This window comes from Poecilia formosa, unplaced genomic scaffold (assembly GCF_000485575.1).
Source record: "Poecilia formosa unplaced genomic scaffold, Poecilia_formosa-5.1.2 Scaffold134, whole genome shotgun sequence".
NCBI lineage: Eukaryota > Metazoa > Chordata > Actinopteri > Cyprinodontiformes > Poeciliidae > Poecilia > Poecilia formosa.
Window position 1 is genome coordinate 757,370 of NW_006800073.1, and position 13,587 is coordinate 770,956.

Here is a 13,587-nt window from a genome sequence, read left to right on the forward strand (position 1 = left end):
TTGTGTGGAAATCAGGTTTCTGGATGCTTTCCTTTTGTAATTTGGAGCTGCTTTATTTTAGTGCCACCATCCATTTCCCAGAAACACGGACCGGGTCAACAGAGAATCAGGCGTCCTTTTCCCTTCATCACAGCTCGTCCCGTTCCCCAGGTACCGCCGGGTCAGAGGGCCGTGTATTTTTATCCCCACGCTTTCTGCCTTGTTGTAAGTTCCCAGAGTGGCAGCAGATTCCCAGCTGGATTTACTCCAGTAAAGCTAATTTTACAGGACATTCCCACAGGGTGCAACTCCAATGAGGGTTTCCTATTGAAACAGATGGAGCCAAACCTGCCATAAGAACTAAAATTAGGGCTTTAGGTTTATTTATTTAGTCTAAGTAAAATGTTTGAAACATTTACAAGAAAATATGGGAGCAAACTTAAACATCTGAATTTAAAATGCACAAGAATCCAACAGTTTATTACTATATGAGCCAAATAATGTCGTCTTCAGGAAGTCCATCATTCTCCAATGATGGAGTTTTTTAATGACCCATCGTGGGAACAAATTTATTTACATGAGATATTAGTTGCATTTCTTACTTAATGGAAACAAAACAGTTGCAAAATTGTGTTTTTATGACATTCAAAGTTATATATTCAGCCGAAATATGCCTATTGATGTATATTCTACACATACCAAGAATATGGGTTGTTTGTCAAAGTTTTGACTATTTATGATAAGTTTTATTATTTTTCATACTAAAAAATATGGGAGAAGCATCATATACATTGATGCTTCTCCCAGAAATCCCAATAGGATGAAGAATACCCAGAAGCACGGATTTTCTATTGAAATATATTTTTGGAACGTTCATGCTCTGAACTATAGTTTTAAGCACCAAAACTATCAGAAAAAGCAAAAATATTTCAAGGAAGCTGCTTTAGAAAACCACTTGGTAACTCCTCTTTACTGCCTTCCTGCTGGTTCCAGTTTAACAGGCTGCTGTCAAAACCATTTCCATGACTTATACATTTTGTTCCGATTTAAAAATCAAATGCAGACAAATTTTTAAAGCAGCAAGATTGGGAATAAAAACAATTTGGGCAGCTGTGATGTAGCAGTGACAGTTTTAGGTTTTCATTTATAAATATAAGCAACAGAGGGTTCACATAAGTAATGTGTGGGTGTGCACAGGCATGCAAATGTGTGGAGGTGTTAAATGTGTTGACACACACATATTGTGTATGTAAATCCATCTGCACAGTGTGAAGGAGATAACAGTCAGAAAAATCCTAAAAACATACGAGAAACATGGACTAAACAGGTTATTTATAGGAAGGAATCCTGCTAATAATCACAGGATAAGAAAAAAGTTGCTAACATGACCAGATGTGAATTTATGTATAGAGTAAAAAGTTTGTAAAAAAAAAAGAAAAAGTTTTTAAATTATTAATTTAATCAAAACATGGTTAAAAAGCATGATCAATTTTTTTAGCTGGGGCTGAAACAAGTGATGACGAGGGTAAAAAATAGTTTTCAGAACTAAAACAGATAAACTATTGACCGTTTGGACATGACGTCACGCTCTTCATAACTCCGCCCACTCCGCCATGACGAACGTCAAGACAACCAATGCGCTCCTTTAAAGCTAGTCTGAAAACAGACATCCGTAACCTTTGCAGCGAGCACTTTTTACAAGGTAAGAAGATTAACGTTCATATGCTTTATAAGTAGGTAAGATTTTAAAGATATTTAATGTCGCGTTATGGAGAAGGAAGGCGTCTAACCATTGGTAACCATGGAGACAATGTCGCACCGTCATGTAGCCTAGCATGAATGGAAATAACTGGTTAGCATCTCGTCTTTTGTAAGTTTTTAAGGCTGCTCCGGTTTAAGGGGAAACGCTGTTTATGACACAGTGCTATAAATCATGTGGTGTCAATTCAGGAAAAGTCGGTAATTTGATCAACACGTCAGGAGAGAGGAGGAACTGGTCGGTTTCTAAACTAGCGATTTCCAACTTTTGTACCGTCGTCTGTGAGCCCCAACCAGGTGTGTTACGTTCGCTGATAAATTAGCTCGACTCGAACAAGTAAATCCCACGACTAACCTGGCAAAAACAAATTTGGAAAACGATTTCAGTCGCTCTGATCAATACTTCTGTCCCTCACTTCAGACGTCCATCATGGCGCCTCCAACCATTTAGTGACGTAGTTGCAAAAGATCAATAGTTGCAAAAAAAAATCATCAAAAATTTTAATTTAATCAAAACACAGTTACAAATCCTTATTAAAAACAGTTTAAAAATCATTTTCAGAACTAAAACTGGTTTAATTATGTTAAGCGATACTTCTAATGATTTTCAGCCATTTTCTGCTGCGGTCTCATTTATGTTACATAGTTTCTACAGCATTTAAACACTATGTGGTGGATTTATTTTTTGCTAAACTTAAGCAGTTATAAATCATGTTGATCTTAATTTTGTAATAAAAACATACCTTGGATCCAGTGGCAGACTTCGCTAACTAAAAAAAGACTCCCTTTATAACCACATGTTTTTAGTTATCCTAGCGTTTTAAAATAACTTCCCCATCAAAACCAAACTGATATGAGCTTCTGCCTTCAAAATACAAGAAAAACTTGTTTTAGGTTTTAATATTACGACAGGCCTCGCCCCTTTATTTCATCAAGTTTCAATAGGGAAATGGTTTTACCTTCCAAAATGCATGGCAAAAAAATAAAAATACTGAACACAAAATATAGTTCTGGTGTGTTGGGAGTGGTGTAAAGTAGTGGTGTGAATGGGATTGAGAAAATATTTTATCTGTATGTGTAATTTGAAGAATCAAAGCCACGGTAAAGGCCGATGTGTGGCGTAGCATGTTTACGTTTCTTTATCGAACATTGTAGTGAAAACCTCAAACTTTTCCTATAAATTATTCCTGCATTACTCCGTCTAACGTGGTTCCAGAAATGGGATGAATTTCATAGGAAGGACTCATGGAGGCGCGTTGTTGTTGGATTCTTCGTTTATTTTGTTAAATTCTCTCCCTCTCCTTTCGAATGTGTTCATTTTGTTCTCTCTGCATGCGTTTGATCATAATGTCCTCACCTCATCATCAGCTCCCAGGAATCCTGCAGACATGGAGGGCTTCTTTTTCTTTTTTTTCTTTTGCAGAGCAGATTGGTCTGTTGCAATCCAACACACACACACACACACACAGAAACGATTCCCCGGTGAGGAAGAAGAAGCTGCCAGTACTGCCGTCTAATCTTTGCACTTTGGGATTTTTTTTTTTTTCTCTGCAACCAAAAAACCGCCGCCGTTGAATTAGATTTGCTTACTCGTCCTCAACCATCTTCAAAGGACCCAGATAGCTGAATATACCTTTTATTCATTTCATGCTGCTGTAATTGTTTTTCTCTCCCACTGAGCAAATCCAGAGGTCTGTGGGGAACAGGCTTGTGTATATGGCTGTGCTTTCATCTGCATTATGTTTAGTAATAGTGTTATTATTTTAGAGTGTGCTGCTGTTGAGCATTTATTTTCTTGCTTGCTCGCTGAATTCAGGGTTGGAGAGACTCATCTGCTGTCAAACGGTGAAGTAAAAAAACCGCCTGGAGCAGCTGTCATTAAAACAATTACACCAACAAAAATGGAAATATTTAAATATTACACTCCAAAAACAAAATCTTAGCAAGTACACTTATCTTAGTACACTTGAATTAAGAAAAAACTAATGTACAAGTCACTTTTCAGCAAGAAATAGAAGCTTGTTTTATAATTCAATAGCAGAATATTTAATCTATAACCAGACATTTTAACATCTCATATTTAAAATAATCTGTCGGTGAAACTAATACTTAAAAAAACAACAAAAAAAAAAAACAATATTAAGGATTGAATGTCGTTTGTATTGCTGAAATTTACTTGTAAGTTAGTTTTGTCTCATTTCAAATGTAATAAGTTATTTGCATTAGAAACTGGAACAAAAATATTTGGTTAGACTTTGTGTTTTTGCAGTGCTTGGAATTATTTTCAGTCACTATGTCAATGTAGTCATTTTCTGTTATGATAGGAAGACATTTCATCCAAAATAATAAAACTAGACAAAACTACTTGGTAAGATCTTGTGTTTTTGCAGTGTAGCTAGCTAGTAAGGGTGTTTTTGCAGCTACTTAGCATGTGAGCGCGACTCAAAGCTTTGCGTCACAGTAAAATCCAGCCAGAAAAACTAAAAGTACTTAAAATATGAAACTAAATAATCCTGCTACGACAAAATGTAAGACTTGTGATCAATGTATTTATAGCCCATTTATTATTTTTCAATTAATTTAAGACACTTTAGATTTGTGAATTTAAGACCTTTTAAGGATGCCTGAGGTTTCAAATCAGAGCCGATTTTCCTGCATGAAGTTTCCAGTTTTCCAGCCTCACAGTCGCTCTCTGACTGTAGATGAATCCCACAGGTGTAACATGTGAATATCTGAGAGCAGGTAAACCGGAGAGGGGGGTAAAAATAGCGCAAGGGAGACTAGAAGCAGACTGTGCAGCAGTTCTGAAAGCGCTTGGCTCGGTTGGAACAGTTGCCATGGTTTCGAGATGTTTCCATGGAAATGCTAGCTGCCAATAAAATGAATTCGAGGAGGATCGCTGCAGCAGGTTGGCACGAAGGTGAGAGCGATGTGGGAGAAAAGGGAAGGAGAGGAAACACGACAGGCTGGCTTGGAGTGGGTCCCTCATGGCGACCCTGAAGGTCACCGGGACGAGTTAGAGGTCAAAAACCTGATGCAAAAACTCACAATTAGTATTATTATATCCATTTAACATCAATGCTAACCTCATACCTTCTGATTTTAGTTTGAAACTAGTTCTGTTTTGTCTAGCAGATAAACATTTCCATCACAATCCCAATAAGAAAATATGTAATATAACCTGATCTAATTTTGTTTAATCCCCACAGTTTATATGGTTTGTTTTTCTTGTCAGGAACTTTTCTATTTCTAGCTTCCGGAGAAAACAGTTTGATAAATTTGACAGGCAGCCAATCAGAAAATGAGCTTTCTGTGGGACAATAAAGGCTATTTACGTCTTCATCGTCTACTTTTATTTTGTAGACTTAAAAACAGATATGTATATAAAAAAAAACCTGGTTTAAAGAATTTATATTTAAATATTTTATCTTTATTTTTAAATAGGTTTTCTCATCTTCCTTCCAACTTTCTGAGGTCCCCTTAGTGCCACCTGGCGACCCTCCAGTGGGCCACGACCCCCACTTTGAAAAACACTGAGTTAGGCTGAAATAATTTAGCAATTGATTAATCACTAACTGGAGTTTTTATAAATAAAAAGAAACATACATTTGCTGAAAACCAACATATTCAGAGCAGTAATTAAACCAAAACTGTACAAAATATGTAGATTTTGCATTTAAATTAATTGCATAATAGTGATGGATATGTTCTAGTTCCACTGGTAGATTATTAGCAAGACATTTTTAATTTGTTATAAATGAAATAATTTCACTAAAGCACTTTAAATGAATATAAGGAATCATTTACTTAAAACAATCTCCTCTCTTTCTGAAAAGTTATTTGTAAGATAGTTTTGTCTTATTTAAAGTGAACTAAAACACTTACAGTTGAAACTAGACAAAGAATACCAGGTAAAGTTTTGTGCCAGATCGGTATCAGCTGATGCTGAACCTTGGATATCGGTACCGGAGGTGGAAAAAGTGGATCGCTGCATCCTGAGTCTATAAAATTTGTTACATTTTTCTTCAAAATTTAGTTTTTTATTTCCCAGAATTCCCTTAATAGTGAAGGAAAACCTTGGGTTTATTAGGGTCAGCCCCACGTCTCTTTCCATCTTTTTCTTTCTCTCTGAAGGACGGAGGTATTCCCACCTTTCTCGGTCACCATGGCAACGCTGCAGCAAGAGAAGAAAGATGGGCTGCAGGAGGAAAAGAGATGTGTGAACAATGCTAATGCTACTTCACTGATCATCGATCGTGCGTTTCCTCCATCCCTCCTTCTTTTCTTTCCATTTCCCACGATTTATTTTTTCTGTAATTCATTCGTTGCCACCACCGCGTCATTTTCTCCGCTGTGGTATTAAAAAAACCTCAAACCTCCACTCCACACGCCACTTTATTATTATTATTACTATTATTATTATTGCTGGCTCATTTACCAGGCAACACACTGCAAAAAAATAAAATAACCGAAGTGTCGCTGGTTCCTACAGGCAGCCGTCATCAGTCTAATGGAGAGGTGGCCGCTTCGTGCCAGATTATAAATGATGTTTACTCATCAGGCCCCCTCCATTGAGGGTATACAGGTCCGAGTTTGCAGCTCTGCAACAGAAGTGCATGATGGGAAATTTAAATTTCTATAAGCGCCAAAATAGGGATGTCAAAAGTGCGGCCAGAGGGCCATTTGCAGCCCTTCCAGTGATTCTGTGCGGCCATTGTCAACAGTTTCAAAATATATTATTTTTATTTCATGCTTATGCTTAAAACAAATTAAAGCTAAATTTTTACTGATTAAAAAAAATGCATACAAATTATGAAAGAGCTAAATATTTCTGCTAATACGACAGCATATTAGGGCCATAATAATGAAAGTAAATTGGAATAAAATCATATTATGAGAATAAAGTTGTACAAGAGTAAAATAACATGAGAAAAGTTGTAATATTACAGGAATGAAGACAAAGTGTTACATGAATAAAGTATAAATTTATGTGAATAAAGTTGCAATATTTCAATAATGTCATAATATTGAAATTTAATTACAATATTTTACCTTTACTCGCACGATTAAGACTGTTTGCATAAAACCGCAACTTTAGTCTCGTAATTTTATGACTATTCTCGTAAGTTTTTTATTGTCTTACTACGACTAACTTGGTTGTAAACTAAATATTTAGATTCAATCTAAAATTAAATATTTGAGCTTGCTAACAAGATATTTAGGTCTTTTTGGGTTGAAAAGACTCAGTGAAAACCCAGATACGGGTTGAATATGGTGAAAAATGTGAACTTGGAGTTACTTACTGCTGCAGCATTGTGACAGAGCTGCAGGTTTGTTTGGAATAGGCCGTTTCAGGAAGCTCCACATGTATGTAACAAAAACACATGGAAAAGAGAGTGAGAGCAACTTTTCCCTGCTGTGGCCATGTCAGTCATCTCTTAAAAAAACACTTCAGTCTGCAGATCTGTGCAACAAGGCGTGGGATGCTGATTGCCTGTAATGCATTCTTAACTGCATCACATTTCTATAGATTTTGTCCCATTTATTAAAGTCTGCAGAAGCCTTTAAAACTGAATATACCAGATAATTATCCACCACCGGAGCCTGTGATCCTATCAGCTCAAGTACTCTCATCTCCTTCTGTTGATGGCTTGCTACGTTCACACAGCAGGCAAATGCGACCCAAATCCGCTTTTTTCCCTCCGAATCAGAAATATCCGGCTTCTTCACCGCAGACCCAAAATCCGAGCTCTGTAGCACTAAATCGGACATAAAGCTGTTGCTAGTAGTTGTGTTGTATTTTTATTACCTTCCTTAGTCTTGTCATGATCATGTGACGATATTTTCGACTCCCATCGCTGAATAACATTTAAAATGAACCCATAAAAGGCGCCGTCCAGCAATACTTCCGTAAACAGAGCGCTACTGTGTGACGTCAACGTTCTTCTGCGCATGCGGGTCGCTTCGGAGACTAAACCGTTCACGGAGAAGTGCCATGGCGGTCGGGTTTAATTAGTAGTATAAACAACTATACAATAAAAATCTGTGACGGCGTATTAGGGACATTGTAAATAGAAAAAAATGAGTAAATTTCCACCAGAAAACTCAGAAATGTTGAAAATAACCAAGAAGTTTTCTAGAAAAGGGAGTTTAATCTTAGAAATTTTATCTGAAAACATTTTTTAAACTTCTGAATTTGAAAAGTAAAAAAAAATGCTAAAAAAAAGGAAAATTTATGGACTTGAAAGGACAAAAAATAAGAGAGAAAAAAAGGAATTTTTTAGATTAATCTCAGAATTTTTCTAGAAAAAATTTGACATTTCTGAGTTTGAAAAGTTGAAAAATTGCAAGAAAAAAAAAGACATTTTTTGTGGTTAATTTCAAAATTTGAGAAAAACTCAGTCGGAAAAATATTCAAGCTTTTTTTTTCTTTTCTCAGAAATTTCCACGTTTTTTTCTAGAAAATTTAAAAGATTAGTCAAAAAATTTCTCAGATTTTTTTTTTCCAGAAATTTACGCCTCTGTCTTTTTTCTATCTGCCACACCATCATAATGCGCTCTACGTCCCCAAAGCGATCCACGTGCGCGTTGGAACGTTGACATCACATCGCGGCGCGGTGCCGCACGCAGGGCGCGCTGGCTGGTTTGTGTTGATGCTGCCGGTAAGACAGGACATGCTGCTGCTCCCCAGAGAGGAAAAAGCTTCTCTTCATGGGCAGCTGTGCGTTAAATGCCGTTCCTCGCCGAATCCTCAGAATGAATTACATTTTGATTAATTTTGGGAGAACTGGTTCTCTTCTGGTTCGGTTCTACCTTCTCTCCCTGTGAGCCACATGCGGCCCGAAGCGTTTATGTGATTTTATTATGATGTGATTATCTTGGAGTTTACCTGAAAATAAGTAATTTTTCCATCTTGTTTTGACGGTTTGGATTAATAGAGAAAAAAACAAATAAGAGCAAAAATAAATTTGATTCTCCAGACTTTATTAAATACATCTCAACATAAACATTCCTTCCTTTTAGTTTCCTTTCTTCTTGCCTTCCTTTTTCCCTTTTTCCTTCCATCCATGTTGTCTAAGTGTGATTTGCTTTTTTCCTATATTTTCCAGTTCTTTAGTGGCCTAGTCAAAGTCCAGGCTTGGTTGAGATGCTATGCCCGTGACCTTAAACAGAACCTTTATGCTGAACTGAAACAATTTTCCTCCATGAAGATTAAAGACGTTTCTGTTTCTTCTAAACTATTTACCTTTTCTAAGAATCTCAGGTTATTTCTGATTTTAAGAAATAATTAAAGATCTGAAACATTTAAATGCGATAAAAACACAGAATGCAGATCTCCAGTTCAGTCCAGTTCAGTCCTCTGGCTCACTGAGTGCAGAAACATCAGATTACGGAAAATCCACCGATTATGACGAGTTTTTCATGTTTGCACAAACACTGGCTGCAAATCGCAGCGTCTGAAATTTACTTTCTGTCTGAATGTAAATCTTTGCTGTAACCATGGTTACATGGTCCCAAAGCTGAAGGCACAAAAAAAAATACCTGATGCAAAAATGCCAAATGGAGGTTAGAGATGTGACGGACCAACACTTAGTAGTTCATAACAAATTAAATATAAGAAAATATATTTAAAATGTTTCAAATGACCGTTGGATTCTGATTTCTATTCAGCCCCGTTTATTCTGATAGCCATAAATAAACATCAGTTTATTTCCTGGAGACCTCAGACATTTGATATTGTAGCTAATTAGCAAACTACTTATTTAGCTTGATTACTAAAAACTAAATGCTTAACTCTAAATAAAATATTTAGTTTGCAAACAAAATGGTTAGCTGCAAACTAATGGTTTAGTTGCAAACAAAATGATGAGCTCTCAGCTACATTTATAGCTCCAAACTAAATATTTAGCAGTAAAGCTAAATATTTTACTCTAAACTATATCTTTAGTTAGGAAACTGAAACTAAAGCATTTGATGTTAAATATTTAGCTCCAAAGTGAATATTCAGTGAGCAAGCAAAATTTATGTTCGAAGCTAAATACTTAGTTTGCAAACTAAATAGAGTAAAGACTCTGCTGCTGTTTACTTGCATGACTGGTTGTGTGTTGCTATGGAGATTTTACATGCAGGTTGTGTGACATGTGTGTCGTCCCGTCTTCGTTCTCCTGCTCTCTCTCTGTCACTGCTTTCTAATCAATAACTCATCTCTCAATGTCGATCCTCTTCTGTCCCCACAGCAAAACAAATGTCCTTCCGCAGGACGGACACAAAGATGGCGGTGGAGGCGCAGAAACGGAGAGCTTGAAAGGAAAGGAGCGAATACAGTGAAACACCTGAACGGCAGATTAAAGAGGAGGGGAAGCGACGGATGATTAACCCCGTCTCCAAGGTTACACTTTACAACAGCTGCATCAGTGCAGACGGCGGCCGTTCATCACCTGAGGCCAAATTAAAGGAACCTTTTCTCTGCCTCTGACCTTCACAGGCTGGACGGATGGCGACCTTCACCTCCAGACGGAGGTTGCCGCACCGCAGCAGGAAGCCAGGAGGAGCAGCGGACATGACGAAAATGTCACGATTCTCCGCACATGTGATGCATTTCCTGTAAAAGTCAACAAGCTGCTAGAAGGAAAACCAACATTTTACTCATTTAGGAAGATGATTGACTTGTTTTCCTTCCCACTGTCGCCACATGCTTGCTCAGGAGGAGGGGTTACTGAAAAGTGAGTGAAACTATGCAGTCAGCTGGGTTTTTTTAGATTAAAGTTGCTGACCAAAGTGTGGTTCATGGGGCCATTTGTGGGCCTTGAAAATCAAGAATCTCAAATCAAGAACGGTAAATATTTGGCCAACAAAATAGAAAACAGTGTCAGAGTGTTAAGAAAAAATAAAAGTGTAAAAGCTGAGTTGGAGGCGTGGCCTGCAGCAGCTTATTTGGACTGAAACTGAAAAGGATGCTCTAGAAGAGCTCATTCTGAAAAGATCTAAAAATGGACAGAACTGAGAAAACTAAAATATCATTATCCAAGAATAATTTAGTGCACAAAAAAAGTAATGTACCTTTCATATCGTGTCTGGACAGGAATCTACACCTCAGTTGCCCCCCAGCTCAACATTTACACTCACGCATGAAAATGGCTACAAACAGATGGAAAATTATACAACCGTACAAATTTGAAAAGCAGAAGTGGAGCCTCCTGCACAACCAACAAGAATGCAGCAACTGGATTCTGGATACTAAGTTAATAAAAAAAACAAAAAAACACTTGTCTGTTCCAACAGCCGTTGCTCAGCAGTAAAACCAGCTGACCAAATGAGCTGGAGCTCAGCTCGGGTTGCTAGGCGATGGGCGGAATTCCACTGCCGTTGCTAGGTAACGTGTTCCACTTTGCTGATTTGTGATGTCACATTCCGGAGGTTTTAGAAACGGCTCATTTTCCAGATACTAGAAAACATGAACTTACTGCCAAAAACAAAAAGAAAAACACGCCTGGGTGTTTGTTTTTACGTGTTTGAGCTGTTTTTATAAACAGTTGAGATAGAAATAGAATAACTGAAATTTCACATTTTGCATCACAAAAGTCTAAATGTGCTTCATCAGCTGCCAATTACTTGGAAAACTCCTCCTCCGACTCCTCCACCTCATCCTTTGCTCTTTTTTCTCCTCTCCCATCCCGACTGTTTGACCCAGAGAGGTAAAGCAGCGCCGCGATCGAGTCGCCTCGTTGTTCTGTCACGTTTAAATTAGCCTGGATTTCATGAAGTCTCCTCTTATCTCTCATGTACTTCCCTCTCCACCCCCGGGTCACATTGAAACGAGAGGCGGCGAGGTGAAAATGAGAACTGCAAGGCGACTTTGCATAATCCACTCAGTGAGACTGCAGCCAAGGTGGCGTCGCATCAGCATTTTGAAGTTTCCTTCGTTCGCCGATGATAACTTCCTGCTTAATCTCATGCTGAAGCTTATCTTAAAATACAGACAAATTACACGCATGTGGGATTTAAACCTCGTTTAACATGATATCATGTAAAACGGGACAATTTGTTTGAAATTTCTGCTCCTTTTTGCCGTTTTCCACTCGTTCTCCCACACAAAGGCTGCAGGACTAAAACATAATTTGTAACTGGATCACAATAATCTGATTAGGGGAAAGAGAGAAAAGGCAAAACTTTCCCACTTTTTAATAATTTAATACATCTCTTCCGGTTACCGGTTTAAAGGAACAGCTTGTTCTGAATCAGGGGTGTCCCAAAGTGCGGCACAAGGGCCACTTGTGGGCCCCCAAATGATTTTCTATGGCCCACAACTCAAAGTCAATATGAGCAAAATTTGGCGATTTTATTTTTACATGAAGATTTAAAAAAATTGGGTACAATACAAAATATTCATATTTGAATAAAAATAGCAACTGAATATAACAAAGTGACTTGATTGTGCTGTAAAATGGTATTATGATCCTGGAAAATGCATAATCATAATTTAAATGATTTATTATGAAAACGTAGCAATCTGTCACTAATTATTACTTAGTAAAATGTTAAAATGCGTTGCAGAGTCAATCAAAACGGCAGATCTTTTATTGACTTTGTAAGGCTTCTGTTACAAAAAGCCAGATTAGTTGGGTTGAGTTGATTCTCAGATTTGGATCTAAATCCTCATTTATGTGGAGTTTTTGCGTCTTTAACTGAATGATTTAAAAACGTGAAGGCAGACGGCGCGTTTTAACCCCAACACTTCGTCTTTTACAGACGCACTCATGGCGAGGAGAGCGACAGCAACCCGGAGTCAGAGGCGCAGAGCTGCTGACCTCTTGGCAAACCCAGCCTGCTGGAGCTAAGTGATCACCGCAGGCTACAAACGGCGCTAGCGCTCAGACAGACAACACACCCACACGCACAGGCAGGCGGACCCAGGGCGGGTCGGCAGAACCGAGCCGGAAACGGCAGGAAGAGGAGAACAAGCAACACAATCTCTCCTGCAAGGTTGTGAAAAACCTGTTTTTTTAATTATTATTTCATAAATTTCTCAGTATGGCACATGAACAGAGATTGAATGTTCTGAAAAAGATTTGGCACAGAACCTTAAAGCAGAACAAACCCATCCCCTCACCTCCAAACACACACACACACACACACACACACACACCCTGTTCACATGTTCCTCCAGTGTTAATATGCACATCTGTGGTTATAACAGGATAAAACACAGTCTTAAGAAACAATCACAGAAACAACCAGAGTCAATATTGCGGAAGAGAAACCGAAGCAAAACAAAGAAGCAGATGGAGGCCATGTTTAATTGAACAGAGGGAAGGAAATATCAGAGGCCTTGGTTTGTTTTCAGTTTTCCTGAGAGACGATCGCAGTGGTGCTGTAGAAGGGGCAAACGGGGCTAACAGGAGCTGGCTAACGGGCTAATGGGGGCAAATAAGGGTAATGGGAGTTAACTGGGACAAACGGTGGCTAACAGGAGATAGCTAACAGGGGCTAATGAGAGATAACAGTTTCTAACAGGAGGAAAAGAGGAATGGGAGCTAACCAGGGCAAATAGTGGCTAATGGGAGCTAACGAGGTCTAACGAAAGCTAGCTAACAGGAGCTAATGAGAGCCAACCGGGAAAAACCGGGGTAATGGGAGCTAACTAGGGCAAACACTGGTGAGTGAAAGCCAACAGTGGCTAACTGGAGCTAGCTAAGATGGGCTTACGGGAGCTAACAGTGGCCAACGGAAGCAAACAGTGGCTAATGGGAGTTAACCTCTTGAAAATGAGATGATGAGTCTCAAGTGGTTATCCTTGAAACAAATAAATAAATAGAACTAAATAATGTGAGCTAACGGTGGCTACAGTTA

General features: G+C 38.3%; 1 long non-coding RNA gene across 2 annotated transcripts; it reads left to right on the plus strand.

Moving 5' to 3' along the window:
- The first annotated feature begins 591 nt into the window (after positions 1-591).
- Positions 592-12,720, plus strand: LOC103144951 (uncharacterized). 2 transcript variants are annotated; one of them, XR_476970.2, is made up of 4 exons: positions 592-1,681; positions 9,975-10,126; positions 10,223-10,460; positions 12,487-12,720. It is a non-coding gene; the product is annotated as an uncharacterized LOC103144951 (long non-coding RNA). The 2 variants fall into 2 exon arrangements; XR_001663358.1 differs by lacking the exon at positions 12,487-12,720 and having other exon boundaries at positions 1,467-1,681; positions 10,223-10,888.
- Positions 12,721-13,587: the final 867 nt, after the last annotated feature.